The following is a 21,810-nucleotide window of genomic DNA, read 5'->3' as shown; positions in this document are numbered from 1 at the left end:
TTCCTCTGTGGATTCAAGCTCCTTCCCTTGCCTGCCTAAAACCAAACCAAACCAAGCCCCTCCTGCCAATTCACTGCTCTCTGTCCTGTTCATCTTAATAATTCCTGACCTACCGCTGCCCCAGAGTGACAATTTAGCACGAGTTTGCATCCTCTGAGGCCGAGCGCTCCCCGAACAAGACATTACATGCTTTTCAGAATCAATCACACACAAATTATTTAAAGAGTCCCTATAAATACACGCTCAAATATTAGAGAAAATGCAGTGCCCCTGCTAAGATTTCTCCGACGAGGGATCTGTGGCGAAAAGCCTTAAAAGGCGGGAATGAAAAGGGCGTGGCCTTTCACTCTACGAGGCACGTCGACTTGACCCCAGAGAGGTAGAGAGTCAGCGATGACACCGGCCTTCAGGGCAGTGAACGCTCCACTTTCTGTTCAGCTCCATCTCTGTGACCGCCAACGACCGGTGTCATGCCCTCGGAAGGCTGACCCCCCGCGGCAGCTGAGACTGGCCCAGAGCCCGCCGTCTGCTCCACTTGCAAATACCTTCTTAAACCACCTTATATGAACAGTTCAGTTCTCAGGCTACTCCAGCACAGCTGTGGCCAGCTGTGCTCAGCCTCCAGCCCAGCCAGGGATTATGTACCAGATGATTCCTGTCCATTGAAAATACTAGAAACAACAAGGAATACATCGTACTGCTGAGAAATTGGATCCACCAAGAGAGACCAAAGGAAAGCTATGACATTTGAGGAACAGGCAAGCGTTTCCCGTGCAAGCTTTTACCGAAACAGGTATATTATGAGGAAGTGTACCCTTCGGATTCCAGACACACATTTATTTTCTAGTTCCTTTGTTTCTTTATTTTGTTTCTTTTTGTTGGGAGGAAATTTAGGAGAAAGAGAATTCTCTCATACTTAACCCAATATGTTTTCTTTTCTTCTCCGTCAAAGAAAGACCGTAAAAACAACTTTGGCTATTCTGCTGGAATGCTGTCACAGTTCTGAATGTGGAAACCAATATAACTATGGCTGGAAAGGACAAGGAACAGAGGCTCCACATGGGATAATGAGTAACACTTTTTAAAACTCAGAAAACTGACCAACATCTGCGAATGAACTTGGTCCAGACAAATAGTTCTGTGTATTACGAGTAGACAATTAAACTTTGAATTGCTGCTTCTAGATGGATAATTTAAGCGCCACACAGTAGCTGGATGTCTTCAAGGTAAAGGCATTATTAACGTTTGAGCATTATTAGCCTCTTCAAAATGTTTCTTGGCAGGAGTCTCTGATGCCTTCACTGAGTTTCTGTCATTCTTTCCCTCCTGCTCTGTGCCTTCCCGCACTCAGTGAGCGGAACGTTTGGATCATTTTTAAAGTGGACGAGGGAAGAGACTGAGAAAAAAAAATAATCGGAGAACAGGGTTACTCTCTAAAGGTAACAAATATTTAACTTGAAAAATGCCTGAGAATAAATCTCCTCTGTGTGGGCAGACACATAGAAAACCTTTATAAAAATAATCCCAGTATTTAACTTGAATGCACCTCTATTTGATTCACTTTTTCCCAGTGTACCTAAGTCCACTAAAGTTTTCTTTTTCAAAGAGCTAAGTGAATTCCTGCATCTTGTCTCCCTACTTGTTAATTATTTAAAGAGATGATTCAGTGCCATGTTTGAAAATGTAAGAAGCTTTTATTACTAAGGGTCAATATTCAGAGCATGGCAAAACAGTTTACTTCATGATACTTCGTAAAATTCTTTTCCCACTGACAAATTTGGCCCTTTCACAGAGGCAGTATCAGTGAGCTTCTGGAAGGAGAAAGCCTCAGGTTTGCCAAGAGTCTCCCCTACTGGGCTGATGACACCTATTAAAACTCCAAAAAGGAAAATCCTCCGGAGGTCAGGCAGCAGGAGTTTTGGTCCCAGGTCCCAACTGTTTCTCAATCGGAAGTGAGTCAGGCAATGGCGCACCAGGGTTCCAGGTGCCTGAAGGAACCTGAATTGTTTTGCAACTTTAAAGGCATCCTTCTGAAAAGAGCGGGTCATGCAGAGATGACGCTACTGTTTCTGTGAAATTTTAGTGGGCCCAGAGCAAGCTGCAAAGCCATTTGCTATTCCCTTTTTCTAATAGCAGCCTCGGCCCACAGTGTGTCTCAGGGCATTAAAAGGTGTTTTGCATCTCAGAAACAATAGGGAAAGAACAGATTTCATTGAAGGCATGCTCATTCTGGATTTTAAATGATAGACGTGTGGAACTTGGGGCAGAGAAAAGAGTGAGAGGCATCTGTGGCAGAAACTGGTACAGTTATCTGTACAGTTAACTGACTACAGTTATCCCTTGCTATCCTTTTGTTTTCTATAGTCATAGAATTCCTGAGTTAGCTGGGCATTTGGTCACCTGGAATAAAGACTCTTTTTCCCAGCCACTTGGCATTTAGGTATAGCCATTTGTTTAAATTCTGGCCTGAGGGATCTTAACAGAAGTAACGTGTGGGACTTATGATAAATATCCTTAAAGGGAGAGAATGGGCTTCTCTCCTTCCTTCTCCTTCCACCTGCTACCTGAAGAGTGGCATGATGGTTGAAGCTTAAGCAGGTGGTGAAATATCAAGCTAGGAGGCACCTAGATCCCTAAAGGCTTCATAGAGCACAGCCTTGCTAATACCATTGGACTTCTTTCCTCCAGACATACAACAGAGACATAAACTATCTCACTTTGAGTTTTAGTGTTCCTTTAAACCAACTCTCCTCCCAATATATCATCCAACACATTTTTTACAGTGCCTTAGCTCGAAATGTTTCCAGATGCAGTTTGTTTGTGTTTTATAAATATCTCCGAAGCTTTAAAAAGAAAAAGGAAAGAAAAAAAGCTAAAGCTGCCATCGACTTAAGAGTTTCCTGCATATTTATTCCCAAGCAGAAGAAAAACTAGGGGAAAGAGGAAAAACTGCCTCTCCCATGCTTTGCCAGTTACTCTCATACCACATCCTATTTCACTTTTCTCACCCAGTCTATACCCTGGAGTTTTTAGCCATCTACAGGATGGATTTTTCAGCAAACAGGTACAACATATACAAAAATGAACTGTCCGTGGAGCTTCAGAGAGCTTTGAAAACAATTTTTTGAGAACAGCCATTTCAATACTGCAAGGCCTTTGATCAATTAAGAGATCAGAGATCAGCACCAATAACGTCAGGATCAAAAGTTCAGCCTTGGGGCTTCCCTGGTGGCGCAGTGGTTGAGAGTCCGCCTGCCGATGCAGGGGACGCGGGTTCGAGCCCCGGTCCGGGAAGATCCCACATGTCACGGAGCAACTGGGCCCGTGAGCCACAGCTACTGAGCCTGCGCTCCGCAACGAGACAGGCCACGACAGTGAGAGGCCCGCGCACCGCGAAGAGTGGCCTCCGCTCTCCGCAACTGGAGAAAGCCCTTGCACAGAAACGAAGACCCAACACAGCCAAAAATAAATAAATAAATTTATTAAAAAAAAAAAAAAAAGTTCAGCCTTGGAACTTAGCATTAGAAACTTACTGGAAAAAAAAGTTTTAAATAAATCTAAATATTAATCCGTATTCCCCAAACGTGTTCATTCATATGAGGAGCTACTCCTAGGAAAAGTTATTTACAGTCAAATAAAGTTCCTTGTTTATATGCATCCTACACACACACACACACACACACAAATGTAAGCTTTATGAGTTCAGGAAGAGGAAGAGTATCTGGCACATGTATTTACTCAATAACTATTTATAGAATGAATCAGTGCAACGTTTCCTGCTTTTTTTTTTTTTTTTTTTTTTGCGGTACGCGGGCCTCTCACTGCCGTGGCCTCTCCCGTTGCGGAGCACAGGCTCCGGACGCGCAGGCTCAGCGGCCATGGCTCACGGGCCCAGCCGCTCCGCGGCACGTGGGATCTTCCCGGACCGGGGCACGAACCCGTGTCCCCTGCATCGGCAGGCGGACTCTCGACCACTGCGCCTCCAGGGAAGCCCTTCCTGCTTATTTTTATTCATCTGCTTATCCCTTCCATCTTCCTTCTAAACCTGGGTTGACAGCAGGGAGGAGAGTGAGAAAGACTGAGGACAGGCATCAGGATAATTAGAGAACGCACTTAATAAAGTAGGAGATAGGCTACATTCTCCACTCGAAGGAACTCCAGCACACATGAAAATAGTCTCTTCCCCTCCAGAATCACACACCCAGTTTAGACCATTCTACCAAAAATTCTGCATTGATCTTGTCACACAGTTGCTTTAAACCTTCCATACTTGACAACTGGTTCACCATAGCACCATTATTTAATGGTGGAATGGTTGACAACAGAGCAGGATTTTGAAGTCAGGGAGACCAGGGTCCAAAGCTCTTTCATCATTTAATGGAGGAAGTGAATTCACCCCTCTAACTCTCCTTTCTCTCTCTCTCTTTCCTTCTCTTTTCCTATTAAACTGAGATAATAGTGTTAAGGACCTCGTTGGATTATCGCAAGGATGAAATAAGACACGTGTGGTGTCTGGCACGTGACAACACCCAGCGTGCAGATGACGGTGTTTGCGGCCATGAGTCTGGTGAGGGGCTGTCACGGGACTTCTCTGACATATGAGTGGCTGACATCCCTGGGCAAATGAATAGGCACATATAAGGTCAACTCACTAGTTCTGCTCTTCTCATCTGAAAATTAACGACTTGGACCAGAGAATTTCTAGAAACTATCCAACTCTAGTATTCATATTCAATTAGTGTGTCATTATGGCCCTTTGTTAAAATAATTGAAAAAATGGTAAACACATATTTATTTTTTCTTAGTCAGAATTTAGGGGAAATAGCATATTGGTATTGGATATTTCTCCCCTGTGACTCACTTGTTGGATGACTTTTCTCAAGTCTGAATACATTAAACTTCATACTCCACAAATATCAAATAATTGGGAATCCCATGATTCATATAACCAACAGGAATACTGAGAAAACCATTTAACAAATGCAGAAGGAATTCATGCCAAAAAGATTGTTTTTTGCCTTAACTGTATGATTCACCGAAATAGTTTTGTAAATTAAGCACATAATGCAATTCTCTTTTGTGAAAATTATTTTTGACTCGGCATGTCCCTATGTCAAACAGTCGAACCCATGAGCTGTGAATAAGTGTGAGATAATAGAAAATATGTATATTGGTCTCTGCCCAGGTTCCTGGCACAGAGCTCCTGAAACCCTTGTAATTTCTTAAGTGATTAGAGACCGGGAACATCTTTTGTTCTAATATTTGGTCTTTGACCTTGGTTTCTGACACAGGGCTCCTGAAACCCTTGTAATTTGCTGGGGGGATAGAAGTGTCTTCTGTTCTAATGTGGCAACTCTGGATGGGCTCCTGGATGGGAGCTGCTCACAGGAAAGACGAAGCCATGATTAGAAGCTTGGAATCTTCAGCCACGCCCCACATTCTCTTGAGATGGGAGAAGGGCTGAAAATAGAGTTAATGCTCAGCCATGCCTGGGTGAAGCGTCCATAAGGTCCCAAATGCACGAGGTTCAGAGAGTTTCCAGGTTGGTGAACTCATCGCGCTGGAAGGGCAACTCACCCTAACTGCACAGGACAGAAGCTCCTATGCTAGGGACCCTCCCAGACCTTGCCCTATATACCTCTTCATCTGGCTGTTTCTCTGTATCCCTTATCATATCCTTTAATAAACTGGTAAATGTGTTTCCCTGAGTTCTATGAGCCACTCTAACAAATTAGTCCAACCCAAGGAGAGGGTCATTGGAACCGCCGATCTCTAGCCAGCTGGTCAGATGAACAGGCGGTAACTTGAGTTTGCGACTGGCATCTGATGGTGTGAAGGGGGTAGGTCAATCCTGTGGGACTGGGCCTTTAACCTGTGGGATGTGACACTGTCTCCGGGGAGAGAGTGTCAGAATTGACTTAAATTGTAGGACACCCAGCTGGTGTCACAGGCAATCACTTGTTGTGGGGAAAAAAAACCTCTACACATTTGGTGAACAGAGGTGTCAGGAGGGAGGTGTTCTATGAGTGAAAAAGAAGACACGCCAGGAATAAAAACGTACTAGGGAAGAACAGGGTTTCCCTACAGCAGGAGGGAAAGACTGGGTTGTTTTTCCATTTCCATAGGATATAACCTGAGATTCTAGAGCCGCTTTTCTCTCAGGCAAAATATAGACTATGCTAAAGACTTTTCCATGAGAGACATGAGATCACTGGAAGCATAGACAATGAACAGGAAGCATTTTGCTTAACCTATAGCATATAGAAGTCCGAGTGACTTCTCTTTCATCTATGTCGGAAAACAAATCTACATTGCACGTGGTTCCCTAGGAGTAGGATACTTTATCCTTTGAAACATCTGGTATCCAACTTGCCACCATTGAAAATGACTAAAATAGCATGTCCTGCTTCTTAACTATAAAAGTCATGAGTCAAGCCCACATTCCTGGGGTGTCTGTTGTCCCTGAACTACATAGGGGACTGAATGCTCAGAGTTGAGTGCAAAAAAAAAAGGAGTTCCAAAACTTTTGGACAAATAAGGAGAATCGCTCTGAGCAGAGACCAAATTGGGCTGGAACATATATTTGGTTTATGCAGCCAAAGTACATAATCAAGTATAACAAAACAAAAGTTTGATACCAAACTTGCCAGGGAAACTTGTTTTGTCATTCTGAAATCTGGTCCACTTTAAGCAAATCTTCCCCAAACCAAAAACAAATATCTAATCACACACTATGTTATTGGCCTTGAGTGGTCTTAAAATCACTGCACTGATTGTAAAGGTAAGAAATCAGTCCACTATTTAGAGAAAATCCTGGTTACTTAAATTTAGTTTTCCAGTCGAGAAGTTAATATAAATGTACCTTAGCTAAGTATACGTACTATACCCTGTAAGATGTACTTGCAAAATTACCAGAAATCAGTCAATAGCTCAGTGTTCCTATGTGCTTCACACTGCGGCAGCCACACTGAAAGACATAAAAGTCAAGGCTCCTGGCTTCATGATTGCTGCCTGATTAATTGGGCAGTTATTAATATTTGCAAGCCCTAACTCAAAAAGCTTAATAAGAATGCAATAATTTAATACCATGGACTGTCAATTCCAGTTCTCAAGTTCAACTGATTCAAATAATACAATTCTGGAATTAATGTCTAGGCTTAGAAACACCGATATACCTTACTGTTACCACTCACACTTTCTACCTACATGTGGAACCATTTTTTCTGTTCCTAGAACCACTTCTTCCTGCAAGTGGCCTCCATTTCCAGTTTAATACTGGATCTTTATCTTCTGCCCATCTTTTCCAACCCCCCCGTCTCAGTCTAACTTGCTTTTCCCACTTTCCACTAGCCCATTCCTTCTCTCTCCTCCAAAGGTCAGACACTTGTATCAAGGCCATATTTCTAGTATCTTTAACGGTACTCCCCAACATTACAAAGTCTATATGCAAATATACCTTATTAAAAAGCTATAAAATTTCACATATACTTCTTTTAAATACACACGCATAAGCCTTCTTTCAAAATGCCAGCCTTAAGAAAATTAGGTCTTTTAAAGTCATACTGAGAAGAAAAACAGTGAGATGTGTGGTTTCCTTCCCTCAGCTGGAAAACATTCTAAAGGAACTTTTAGGTGTTTCTTTCAAAACATATCTTTTACTATTTGTCTACAGGACAGAACATGAAATATAAGATTTTCACTGTTCTGGTCCCAACCTACCTCTCCAGACTTCCTTTTTCACAGTCCTATACCCTCCTCACACTCTCCCAACCCAAACGCCATCATCTACTTGAAGAATAAATATATATGTCTCAAAGCCACGTTAAAGTATCACATTTTCCCTGTAAAAGTTGACTGATTCCCCTAAGTGGAATAAGCCCTATTTAACGCCCTCATTGATATCCGATCATATTTCTATCATGGCACCTATAATTCTAGGATACATACGGTTTGGCATTCTGGAACTCTACTTCCAGAATTACCCTCCCCGTTTCAATCCCTGTAGCTATTTCAAGAGAAACCACATTTTTACATGACCCTCTCCCAATGGCCACACTTGACTGATCAGAAATGGACCCCTGGTCTAAGCCAGTATGATCAGAGAATTTCTCAAGAATTTTTTAAACCAACTTTGAAAGTTCATTGATCCCTCTCCTTTGTGGAAAGCATAAAGCTGCTAGTCAAGAGTTGCAGTAGTGGGCTTCCCTGGTGGCGCAGCGGTTGAGAGTCCGCCTGCCGACGCAGGGGACAGGGGTTCGCGCCCCGGTCCGGGAGGATCCCACGTGCCGCGGAGCGGCTGGGCCCGTGAGCCACGGCCGCTGAGCCTGCGCGTCCGGAGCCCGTGCTCCGCAACGGGAGGGGCCGCAGCAGTGAGAGGCCCGCGTACCGCAATAAAAAAAAAAAAAAAAAAAAAAAAGGGTTGCAGTAGTGAGATCACCACCACGGGGAATGAATCTGGCCTGCAATGAGGGACAACGAAGGTGTCACTGTAAAGAAAAACACAGAGGTAGAAGAGGGAAATTCAGTGCTAGGGGAAATTTCTTCTGCCAGCTGTTCCCAAATGACTGCTGCCAGCTGGCTGCATCCCTGTCTTTCATGCTTAGTTCAGAGCTTCACTGGATGCTGTAGGCCAATGAATTCCCCACTTCTCTTAAAATAGTTTAAGTTGGGTCTCTGTCCCATGCAACCCAAAGAGTCCTAACTATATGACTGCCCTTATTTTTGTCATATGCCTGTTGCCCTTGAACAGATTGCAAGCTTCTGGAAAGCATGGGATATGTGTTATTTGTCCCCAGTGCAAAGCATGACTCCTGGCACAGAGTAGCCACTGAATGAATAAATAAATGAGAAAAATAAATGAGCTAAGTGACTATACCGCGAGCAAATTAATCTAAGCTAGTAGCTAATTATCTTATTCAGCAGCAATCTCGATTTTTACTCTGGCCGTAACCGGTGCATTGCCCCTGTTTTAGGTCCTAAGGTAACTAATTTAAGCACATAACCAATCTAAAAAGGGAGATGGAATAGAAAACACGTACAAAGATAAACACGTAACCATCATCGGCCATGGAAATAGCTACTTATCTTGTTTATAACTGGTTAAATAACAATTTATATTAGGTAAAAGAAAAATCAACATCCTTTCTAAGCTGACCATAATTTTAAACTTGCGGACCATCATGATACCAAAGCACATATTAAGTAAAAGTTTCTCTTTTTTCTTGTTTAGACTTGAATAACCTTTATGTCGATCCATTTTCACACAGATCTTTAGACACACAGACACAATAATCACAATGCCAATGAAAGCTTTAAAATACGATACAAATGTCACTGTAAAGACATTTCGTGAAATCCTTCCTCTAAAAGAATACAAAATGTTTCCTACACAAGGATACATTTTTAAGAGAACAAACGGGAGACTGAGTGAAGATAGTGTGGTCGGTTTCTATTCTTTTCCCACCAAAAAAATATAATTGGTGGTGGGAGTGTCCTGGGTCTCGCAGCGCTGCAAGACGACCAATAGTATACAAACCACACAAAGCTGTCCATCCATTCAGCTCCATTTGAGGGGGAAAATAAGAGGCTTCCCAACTTCACAAGGACTTATAGTACTCTGAGATTTCCACTTAGCTTCTGCTTTTGTCCAAATTATCTTACATTCCAGAATTCTAGACTCAGCCAACACCAGATGGATTCTTCAAGTTTACTGAGGTCTGGACTTGAAGCCCACAGGAAGCTCTGTGAACAGCTTCAGGGTCTGAGATGCTGAAAGGGCCTCGGGGGTTTACAAACAACCGCTCTGTGTCAAATCAGCTCGACGTAGCTGGCAAGGGGCTCATCCCGCAGCTGCAGGGAAGCACACATGGGGTCAATCCCCTGGCTGCCAGGGCCATCGGCCAACTCGTCTCTCTCAGAACGGATTCAGTCAGAATCACCAACGTTACCTCCTCAAGGTCTCATTTCAAAACTATTAATGTCAAATTTCTGAGACCTCTAAGAAGAGTTCACTGCCACTTCTCTAACCTGTTGGAACGTTCAATCACAATGTCACATCATCCTGATTTCTAAATTAAATTCCTCATGTTGCAGCCAAAGTCCTCTTCCATGGTCTCCCCTCGGGGATAATAAAGTACAAATAGTCCCTTAGTCCCTCTACTGGGTAACAGCCCTCCTCATATTTAAGACAGTTGTCCCACTTAATTTTTTCAAGGTCTTATTTATGATCAAATAACCATCTGTGTGCTTCTCCTCAGAACCATTTCCAGGTTCTTTTTCATAAACGGTGCAGTCCTAAACTGGATATAATATATAACAGGAGCACTTCATAATCTCCTTCTACCCAGGTTTTTGAGTCCTAATTTAGCTGGAAAACCTTCAAGGAGTGCTCTGCTCTCAACATATATATTCTCACCCTACATACCCACAGTTCCTATAATCTCACAGAGGAGTGTCCGGAAAAAGCCATCCATACTCATCGTTTCCTCTCCCTACCTTCCACCTCAACCCAGGATAATCTGGCTTTTGCTCAGACAGTTAGAACCGTTCTTGCCAAGATCCGAGTTGACAAATCTAATGAACATTTTTTGGTTCATATCTCAGTAAACCTCTTGGCAGTGTTTGACCACCATGCTTTCTTCTGTCTGGTAACATCACTTTTTCCTCCACATTTCAGGAAGCATCTTCCAGATTCCCTTCAAGACGCCTCCCTGCCTGCCTTTTAAATGTTCATGATTCCCAGGGTTCCAGTCCAGGCAGCCCCCTCTCTTCTCTTCGTCCCTGCTCTCCCTGGGCCAGCCCTCTTATGCCTATCATATAGCTACACCCACATCCCAATGCATATCAGATCAGTATCTTCAGCTTAAATCTTCCTCATAAGTTTCAGTTCCTTTTCCACAACGCCTGCTAGAAACTGCACCCACAAACACTTAAAACCCAACATGTTTCACACCTCATACGTTATCTAGGTAGCGAATGGCCCAGCATTTACCCAGATTCTCAAGCTAGAAACCTGCGAACACTTGCCTCTTCTTTTACTCATTCATTCACTCACTCAAAAATTCTCTATATTTGCCTCTCCCCTCTTTCAATACTACACAACAAATAACTTCCTGACCCCAGTGACAAAACAGAGGTTAAAGAAACTACCACACAGGGGCTTCCCTGGTGGCGCAGTGGTTAAGAATCCGCCTGCCAAGGCAGGGGACACGGGTTCGAGCCCTGATCCGGGAAGATCCCACATGCCGTGGAGCAACTAAGCCCGTGCGCCACAGCTACTGAGCCTGCGCTCTAGAGCCCGCGAGCCACAACTGCTGAGCCTGCATGCCGCAACTACTGAAGCCCATGCGCCTAGAGCCCGTGCTCTGCAACAAGAGAAGCCACCGCAATGAGAAGCCCGCGCACCACAACGAAGACTAGCCCCTGCTCGCTGCAACTACAGAAAGCCCACACGCAGCAACGAAGACCCAACGCAGCCAAAAATAAATTAAATAAATAAATAAAGGCACTAATCCCATCATTTTAAAAAAAAGAAACTACCACATAAATGGATTGCTGTTACAGATTGTTATAAATTTATTGAGCTAAAAGGATGGTGTGCCATGAGGAAACCTACTTGGGGCTTTGAGGAAGTCACATTAAGCTAAGTCTAAGGATGAGCAGTGTTACGTCTGCCTGGTCCTGCCCATCTCCCTCCTTTCCTCTGCAACCCGCCTGTGTTCCTTTGAATTCGCGTAATTTCCTCTGTAGCGAAGCAATAGCAAAAATGTTTACTTCTCACCAGTTACACCATCCACTCTCCTAAAATGTAAATTAGATTCCTGTCACTCCCAAGCCTAACATCCCTCACTATCTTCCCTTCACCGTGAGGTCAGAATCTAAATCCACTCAATACCGCGCGCAGGAACCTTCATGATCTGACTGGGGCCTTCCTCGATTTATGGAAACCTTTGTGCTGCAGAGTTCCTCACGTGGAATGTCCTGCCCTCCACCCAGTCCCTCATCTGATGATTTTCCATTCGTTTTTAGGACTCATTTAGCCTTCCTTCTAAGATGACTTACAGTCCAGGCCATCTAACTACCCAACTCCAGAAAGCACCATTTACACAGGCTACAGGAGATGCCATTGGCAGGGAATTCAAGGTGACCAGCACACATCCAGAGCTATGCAGGGATTCAGCCCTGCCCATGGTGTAGACTCCCTACAGGAGCGCTTTCACGGGGCCTGGATGCAGGTCTATCAGAGTGCGGTCCACACTGTATGGTCCCGGCTTGTTTTCCGTGACCTCCCTAGACTGAACCCCCTGCAGGCAATGCAAACACATGGCAACATGCCTGGTACATGGTGCGTGCTCAAAGACTGTTTTGGGAAATTTGAAAGGAAGTGAAATATTGTAAAACAAAAAGGAGAGAAAATAAAATAATGGACAATGGATTTTGCTATTCTTATGCAAGTTTGTATGAGAGATTATACCTTTGATGGGTGGGCATTTTCCAATGAGTGTCTTAGGGTGTCTTTCTCTTTTCATTCTTTTGCCCCAAGGAACCTATCTTGCTAATATATTTGCTTTCAGTGCTACATGGCCCTACCACTCCAGGAATAACTCCTTCCAGGACATTCTTATAATGTAATCGAGCTAAAATATCCCTTCTTTTCATCTAACTTGAAAAGCTGTGTTTCTGTGTCATAAGGGGAAGAGGTACAAAACAGGAAAAACTGTTACCATAGAGGCGCATACTGGTTGTATTTTATTTACTAGCACCATCTTCCTGCTGTCTCTACCCATCCTGGGAACCTATCTGTAAATCTTATCACTTCTGAGGGAATTCAGTGACTTATCTAAAATAACAAACACATATATTATTAAAATATATGATATACATATGTGCAAACACACATATACACATATGCACACATATATGCAAATGTATGTATAAAATCTTGGGTTTCCTTATGATTCCATTAGTAATACATGCTCATTGCAAAAATCCAAATGTTTGAATCCCTGAATAAATAAATATTTCTCTTACTTTCCTGATCCAGAATTTTTGACTTTAAAAAGTGAGTGATATAAATCTCCTTTATCCTTTAAAATCTACTCTCCAGAGGAAATTAATATTAACAGTGTACTATTTTCCTCAATTTTTACCTATGTAGATATCTTCATTATTATACATATACATCTCCTATAGATTTCTAGCTGTTTTTCACAAAATGGAATTATGCTATACATATGTCTTCAACATGGCTTTTCATTTAATATATCATGAATGTATTTCTAGGTCACTATTTATAGATTTGACTCATCTTTTTCAGACAGACTAATAAATTTCTATAGTATAGATGTATCATAAATTTAAACATTTCTTATTTATGGCCTTCAGTTTATAGACAATTTTTAACAGAGTTGAGGATGGGAAAAGAAGAAGAAATACGCCAGGGGCCAGATCTCCCTGTGCTGCCATATTCCTGCACAGAATTTTAAGGATTCCAAGAATTCTAAATTCCAATGTACTTTCTTGGTCATTACGAAGGTACAGTTGTCAAAGTAGGAGGATAGAACATATTTTACTTAACATTCTACCAGTTTAACTTACAATTGTTAAATATTTAGACATATGACATGTGGCCCTCCATTCATACTTTTACAGTGGGTCCCACAAATGTTAGGGGAAGTTCTGAAGTGTACAAATCATTTGGTAATACTGAACAAGATGAAAGTGAGAGAAATAAAGGAGAGAGAGAACCACAAATGAACAACATTAAGAATGAAAAGTGGACAACATTACTGGATACAACAGAAATTAAAGAGAACACTAAGAAAAAGCATGTTACTTAAACAAACTAGACAAATTCATAGAAAATCATATTTTACCAAAACTGGCTTATGTTTAAAGAAAAAGCCCATAGTCCTATAACATTAAATAAATTGAGCAAAAAATAAATAAAAGAGTAGGTAAAAATTTACCATGAAGGAAAAATAAAATAACTGGGATCTGATAGTCTTATAAGTTCTATCAAAACATTCAAGAAACAGATAATTCCAATACTACACAAGTTCTTTCAAAAATAATTTAAAAACAAAAGTTTTCAACTCATTTTATGAAACTGTTACACTCTCGATTCCAAAACTAAAGAAGGACATACAAAGAAAGAATGCTACAGGCTGATCCCATGTATGAATTTTGATGCAAAATGCTGAAGCAATTATTAGCAAGCCAAATCCAGTAATTAATAAAAATGATATGTTATACCAAGTTTGGTTTATCCCAGAAGTGCTAGAATGATTTGTCATTAGTAATTCTATCAATAAAACTCATTACTTAATAGATTTAAGGGGGGGGGAGGAAATATGACGATCTCAATAGATACTGGAAAGGCGTTCAATGAAATTCAAATTTGATTCCTAATAGATACTAATAATGGAAGAGTATTTCCTGAAAGAGATGATGAGTACCCTTAGAAAAGAAAAGAAAACATCAGCAGAAGTTATATTTAACAGTGAAACATCAGAAATATTCCCATTAAAATCAGGAACAAGTAAAGGAAAAGAAATAAAAAGTTAATTCCTAGAAGTGGAATAACTGAGCCATAGGGAATGAATATCTTTAATTTTAATAGATAGGCTTAATAGGTTCTGCTATTACAGCCCCCAGTATCAATATATGAGTGCCCGTTTCCCCACCCTTCTATCAACACTGAATGTTAGTCTTTTTAATTATTGCCATCTGATACAAAAGACAAATTCCATTTCAGCTTTGTAAAGTGCCTATTCCTGTCTCTTGGGGAACCTCACTTTTCCTTTCGGTTGTTGGAGCACACCGTTAGTACTGAATTGGGGGCACGGGGCCTAAGGTTGCTGGTAGTCTTAACGGAGCCTAATGGTTTCAGTCAAAATGGGAAAGAATCTTGATAGTTTTTGACCCCAAAGAGTTAAACCTGCACAGTATAACAATTTTCTCTGCATCAGAAACTGAGCCAGGAAATCCTTGTCTTTGTCTGATGCCTTATTCCAGCCACCACGCCCTTCCAGAGGCTTCCCGGCAAGCAACAGAGTGAGACAGTTCTGGTGTTTCCAACCATGGAACTCCCACGAGGAAAGGCCTCTAAGATCCGAACCTGGAGACACTGCCCTCAAGCAATGATCCTCAGGTGAATGTGTGCACTACAATCTCAAGCCCAGAGGGGTACCCACCAACACAGGCACCCCCCTTGCTGCCAGGTCTATGAAAACTCACTGATAAGACGAGGAGGGAGGGGCTTCCCTGGTGGCGCGGTGGTTTAGAGTCCGCCTGCCGATGCAGGGGACACGGGTTCGTGCCCCGGTCCGGGAAGATCCCACGTGCCGCGGAGCGGCTGGGCCCGTGAGCCGTGGCCGCTGGGCCCGTGAGCCGTGGCCGCTGCGCCTGCGCGTCCGGAGCCTGTGCTCCGCAGCGGGAGAGGCCACAACGGTGAGAGGCCCGCATACCGCAAAAAAATAAAAAAATAAAAAAAAGATGAGGGAGTCCAGTTCTCTTAGGTTCTTGTCTTAACTTCTTTCTCCCATCAAAGACCTTTTTTGCAGATGGATGAGGTTCCACAGAAACCCATTCTGTGACCACAGATTCAGCACGAGTTTGTAACCCAAGCCTTTTGCTTAAATCACCAGGAACAGGAGGGCTGAGACACTTTTCAGAGTTGTATGACTTTTGAAACCCTTCCCAGCAGCCGGGTTGCTGTTATCTGTTGCTCTTCTTCAGGGATAACCGCAGTCCTTCCTCACTTTACCTACCAGGGTTAAGATTTAACACAAGCAAAGAAGTCTTTGGATTCGCATAGGTCTGGATTAAACATCAGCTCCTCCCTACAAAGGCTGTGTGCCTCTGAGCAAGTTCCTCCATTTCCTCATCTGTCCAATGAAGGGAATAATAAAGCCCTCCATTGGGGGGTTGTGAGGATTCAAGGAGGAAAATGCGTGCAAATCAGACCTGCCTCTTAATAAGTGCTCAATAAATGGTAGCTGTTATCACTATTATTTCTCTCAAAGAATTTTCCATTCTAGGTTCCCCAGTCTCTCCTGTTCTTCAGCAGTTTTCTCACCTCCTCAAAGAGATTCCAAATCCAGCCCTAGATTAAGAATCACTGTCCCATGCCACATAGTCTGAGCACAATTCATAGCTATGTCCATACTGCGCCCCCTAGTGGCAACCCAGGGACTATCTGATGCTTTGGAGGTGTTTGCTCATGGCCTCCAGGGTGACCATAGGGGTGTAAGTCCCTGTCTCACAACGCCAGGTATGTGCTTTCCACTCCAGACTTCATCCAGGCCTCGGCTGTGGTGGTGCTCAGAGGGCACTGATACACCTTCAAGTCTGAGTGAGGCTCGATTCCATATGGCAGGAAATCACCAATCACTACTACCAGGCAGCCTTCAAGTTCCAGGAGCCAGGAGACTTGTCTACGTCAACACAATCATCTTCATACGTCCACCTGGGACCACTGGGTACATAGATGTAAATTTTCTTTAGAGATAGTCCTGAGTATCTCATGGTTCTACAACACAGATAATCGATGACTAATAAAGGCCTATGAATTAATAGCTTGAGATTATATCTGCTCTTGGGTCTGGCTGTTCCAAAGTAGTAAAACCAAAACATTGGTGAGATTGTAAAAGAGCCATGACAAATTTGTTGACACAAAATTCCAACACAGCTTGGAATTGTTTTCTCAATAGGAGAAGGAGAAATGAGAGCTAACACCTATATAGCACTTGCCCTGTTAGGTCTAAGGGCCCTGCATGTATTTGCTCATGGAACCCTCAAAACAGCACGACAAGGCATTTATTTTCTCCACGTCCCAGATGAGAAAACCGAGGCACAAAAGACATTAATAAGTTGTCTGAGGCGAACAGCCACAAAATGCCAGAAGTGAATGAGTGACAAATGCCTCAAAGAACGCTACACTACAACTTTAGAAAGCTTGTCATTGAAAGAAAAAACAGACTAAGAAAAGAGAGATGTGAGATATTCTAACACAAAGCAGACCCCCATCAATGTAACTGGATGATGACAGTAGGATGGTGAAAGGACTCAGCGTGAGGAAGGGAACTTAGAAACTGTTGAAACAATCCAATCAGCTGTTCCTTGAAATTCAGACGGCGGTCAAATCTGAGTTGAAGAACGACTATGAACTCCTCTTGCTCTGGGTCACACTTTCTAAACCCCAGCCACATCTCCTGACATAAAACTCTAAACCATAGCTCCTCCTATGAAATAGAAGAAATGTAGCGGCTCTCCTAAGGGGCTTTTTCACCGTGCGCAAGGATGAAAACTGGGACAGGTCTATGATCGTCACGCTTTGAGAAGTTATTTTCATGATTCGCTTGTTGAGACGTGAATTAGACAGACTAAGACGCTAACCCTAAAACGTGTCCTTGATTAGAGCTTATTCCGCTCTGCAAGCAATGGTTATCCAGTTTATGTGTCTCTGGATCCTCCATTATCAACTGATTTCTTCTTGGCTTGTTATAGGCAGTCATGGCAGAGGACCTTTGGCTCCGTACTAACAGTGTGGCTTTTGACTCCCGTCCTGAACTAAGTCTGCATCGGTGAAGCTTTGCTTGGCTTTTACAGCTTATCGGAAGTGGGATGTGCCTTGTCCTTCCTGAAGTAGGCATAGTCCCCAGTAACCCTCTTCCCAGAGGTGGGGATCCTCAAGCACCCTCAATGCTCTCACAGAGCCCTGCAGAATCCAAGGCCACCACTGGTGGCCGGCCATTCACACCACCACGCCACCTCTCCCCAACAGGAGGTTTTGTAGCACACACACTCTTGACCTACTTAAAGAACTTTAAGCTCCTGCAGTAAAAAAAAAAAAATACATGCATAAATATGGACCAGATGCACAGATCAAATTTAAGGGGAGTAGATTATGGACATGGAGCTGTCAACAGGGCCCTCACAATCACATTCTTTCATCCTCCCATGTGGTATCCACCTGCGGTGCATTGTCAGTGGGTTTGCAGTGGGTTCCCACTTTCAAAGCTGGCTTTGTGCCTATGGGGTTTTTTTTAGCTTTGTTTTCAGCAGTGTGCCTGTCCATAGAACTAAAAAACATCTTTTAAGAAAAATACTTCTCCCTTACAAATTTGTCTGTAAAGGAGAATTGTTTTAGTATTACCATTAAAAAGATTTTGGTTGACCTTGTTTTTTTTTTTTTAACCATTAACAACATAATAAAAATTATATCAGGACAGCTACAGGAGCCCAATATTTTACTTTTAAAACTACTCTCCCAAATGAAAATGCTTCCTATGAAACATGTACCAAACTCTCTGTATAGAGCCTCAATTTTTTTTTAATACAGATAAAACAGAACAGAGAGGTAGAGGTACTGAACTACTAAGAAATAAGAGCCTGGGTCAATGTCCAGTTTCACCCTGGACAAAAGAACACATGTCCCTTGTACTAATCAAGCATCCTGCCTCTTTCCCATCCAGGAAGGTTGAGAAACAATTCTAACGACATACTCAGCTATTCCTGAAAAGATCATCGATGAGAAAGATTCAGAACAGCTCTTCCAGGTTGAGTGCTTCTCAAAGATGAATTCTGATCTTCCATGCAGTCATATAAAGAGCTTCATACCACAGAATCTAGGTTCTCTGAAGTTATTAAAACCAGACAATCTTCTCGCTGCAACTGATTGGAAATGGGATAATTCCCAAAGGAAGTCAAGTATGTGATAAAAATATTAGAATATCCTACCTCTTCAGTTGCACAGCTAACATTTACTAAAGGGCATGCCAAGACATGTGCTAGGCTCTTTTAGTTACATCACTGCTAGACACTTAGAACCTGAATCTTATGTAATTTACCAAAAATGAAAGAACAGAAACAAAACAGCCGCTCTAAATTCATTGAACAAATTGAAAGATTCCTTCCTTGGTAGTAATCAGTCACTAGGGGCCTTCTATTCTGCCTTTAAAAAAAAAAAATCTAACATCCATCCTCTTCCCTCTATTCCCAACCACTGCAGCCTTACTTCAGGCCCTCAGTACTTCTTGTCTAGGTAATTATAATAGCCTCATGCTTATTTTTCCTGCCTTCAGACTTGACCCTTCCAATCCAACCTTCCCACAATGATCTTCACATAGCATAAATCTAATAATGTTACAAAAACTTCAGTGGTTCCCATAACCTTGTCAATAAATTTCAAACACGGTACCATAGTTTCTAAGGGACTTTATGAACCACAATGGTGCCTATTTCTCCAGCCTTACTTCCTGGCCCTCCGTAAGCAGACTGGCTCTTTGAGTCAGGACCCAGATGCTAGGATGGGCAGCAAGTATTGTACATGGAGCCAGAGGGCAAGTCCAAGGATTAAAAATGTTAAGGGTCAGACACCCCCAAAAGCACTTCAAAACAAAGCATCTGTGAGATGGTTAAGGTGCCTATGCACGGAACCTAGGAGATACTGGGAAGTAAAGAAATGAGGTTAAAATAGAGGATACCCAAGTATGCAGAATGAAGTAGTTCTCAAAATCTGATGTACAACATTGTCACTGTAATTAACAATACTGTATCATACACTGAAATTTTTGTTAAGAGGATAGATCTCACATTAAATGCTCTCACCACAAGAAAATAAAATGAAAATAATGAAACAAAAAATAAAGAGTGGAAAGGCAATAAATCTAAGAGACAGTGGGCTTTTGCCCACCCAAAGCCATGATGGTTCCTTTAACTAAAGTACTCTCTCTCCTTCCTCTTTCTTTCTCCTCACCTGGCTGACTTCAAGACTCATCACATATATCAAAGCCTCTGGGAAAAATTCCCCAAACTCGCAGCTGAGTTGCATCACTTGTATGTGCTTCTTAACACTCTGCTTCTCTTTATTTCAATACCCCTTTCCTCCTTGTGGTAATCGTCAATATGACAATTACACAGTAGGTAACCACTACCTTTGGAGAGCATCGTAGCATTAGTACAGGTCAGCAAATAACTTCATCTCTGAGCCGTATGTGACATTAGAGTATTGGAATCAACAATATTGGAGGAATATTTCTTTTTAAAAATTCAACAAATACATTACTATTTCTTTACATGCAAGTTGACCATGAAACAATTTGAAGAACGTGATATTAAAATCTATCATTATAAAATCAGGTACTACTTATTACTGCAATCACCTCTTTTCTCCACATAAAGCCACAGGAACACAAATCTTTCCAAAGATTTTCATGGTGTCCTAAAGTTTATAATTTTAGAGAATGAGACACATTTATCTTCTTTAGGAGTTCTAAGTCCCGAAGTTACCAAGATAGCCTGACAAATCAGCCCTTTTCCTGATGGATGTAAAAAGTTCAGCTGGATATTACCCCAATTCTTTCAAACATAAAAGTAAAGAATCACCTATCATCATCATCCCAATTTGCAACCTTTTAAAATTAACCCCATGATTTTACAAATGTTTGGTTTTACTTTGTCCTCATCACTATACTGTATTTTTTAAATACATAGTGTTTTTGTACTGATTTTAGTTAGAGATGAGACTGCAGTTGAAAAAGACTTAGAAACATGTTCAACATTATCCAGCAACTTGGAGGCAAAAGAAACCCTCACTTTAGAAAGCCTCTAAGTTTGAAGTTTTTAAGTACAGTTGACCCTTGAAAAACACAAATTTGAATTGCACAGCTCCACTTACACATGGATTTTTTTCAATAGTAATACTACACGATCCAAGGTTGATTGAATCCATGGATGCAGAACAAGGGTCTGAAGGAACCATTGTGGGACTTGAGCACCTGTGGATTTTGGTATCCAAGGAGGGTCCAGGAACCAACCCCCAGCAGATACAGAGGGACAACTGTAAGGTTTGGGGTTTTTTTTTTTCCTTAATACAAATTTGAAAAGAAGAAGAAGAAAAAAAAGAATCCTTCCTATAATTGAACTTGATTGCTTCTATTCTTACCCTCTTCTGAGCTTCACACCCCACCCCCACTTTACACTGAACTTGGACTCTACTCAAAGAACTAGCATTCCACAGGTAGCCTGGGAACCTGAGATGTTTTCCAACTAGTAGATCAGCGAGTGTAGAGGAGAATATACTAAATGAAATGAAGATTGGTACTCAAGAAAACAGAGTTGCAAATGTCAAGGAACTGACAGCAAGAAAAGAGAAAATTACATTATATATAACCTGAGACAGTTATCTGAGAGGAGAAGGGTAGAATGGAGTACATATCAATAACTTTTATAAAATTTATGAACGTGTAATATTTACAAGATTTCCCCCCTAAATTTCTAGCCAGTTTTACAGCCCTAAACTCTATCCTCTTATACTTCGAGCCAATAAGACTGTACCTTACTTTCTGGGTACTGTCTAGCTGCCCAGACAATATCCCATACTCTGGATTGTGCACTCAGGAACAACAACGAAAAAAACACATAAAATGTAGATCTCACCCAGTGAATTGCCCTTCTTTCGAGGGAGAAAATTCCCTTCAGTGTCAGCTTGCTTTGGGTGACTCTCTAGTGTTTTCAAATAATGAGATTTTTTATTCTTTTATATTTTGTGTAGAGCTGATGATTGTTTTCTGTAGGAGAGTAAGTCTGATACAAGCTACTTTGCCATCACTGGGATTGAAATTCAACTCCACTCTTACTTAAAACACCAAAGAATATAATTATCAAAGCTTCCGCATTGTAAATAAATGGAAACAAAAAATGATGCAGGGAAGAGAACATTTTCCCATCTGCCATCTATAAAATGGGTGAAGCAACCAATATAATCAACATTGCAAGAAATGGGATTAACAGTATAACTACAACTAT

The 21,810-nt window shown here is 41.8% G+C and overlaps 1 protein-coding gene across 34 annotated transcripts in view; it reads right to left on the bottom strand.

The window, feature by feature from the left end:
- Positions 1–21,810, bottom strand: part of LOC114486617 (uncharacterized) — a 323,771-nt gene that overhangs the window by 144,889 nt on the left and 157,072 nt on the right. The window contains exon 6 of one of the 34 annotated variants that reach the window (XR_008617897.1): positions 987–1,396. The exons of the other annotated variants lie outside the window; for them this stretch is intronic. The gene's annotated coding sequence lies outside the window, so the exon portion shown is untranslated. Of the gene's footprint in view, positions 1–986; positions 1,397–21,810 lie in introns of those variants that run through there. 34 annotated transcript variants of the gene reach the window in all.

Source organism: Physeter macrocephalus, chromosome 7, assembly GCF_002837175.3.
Source record: "Physeter macrocephalus isolate SW-GA chromosome 7, ASM283717v5, whole genome shotgun sequence".
In the NCBI taxonomy this organism is placed as follows: Eukaryota; Metazoa; Chordata; class Mammalia; order Artiodactyla; family Physeteridae; genus Physeter; species Physeter macrocephalus.
The sequence above is the reverse complement of the archived record's forward strand: the minus strand, read 5'-3'. Positions and strand labels throughout refer to the sequence as shown.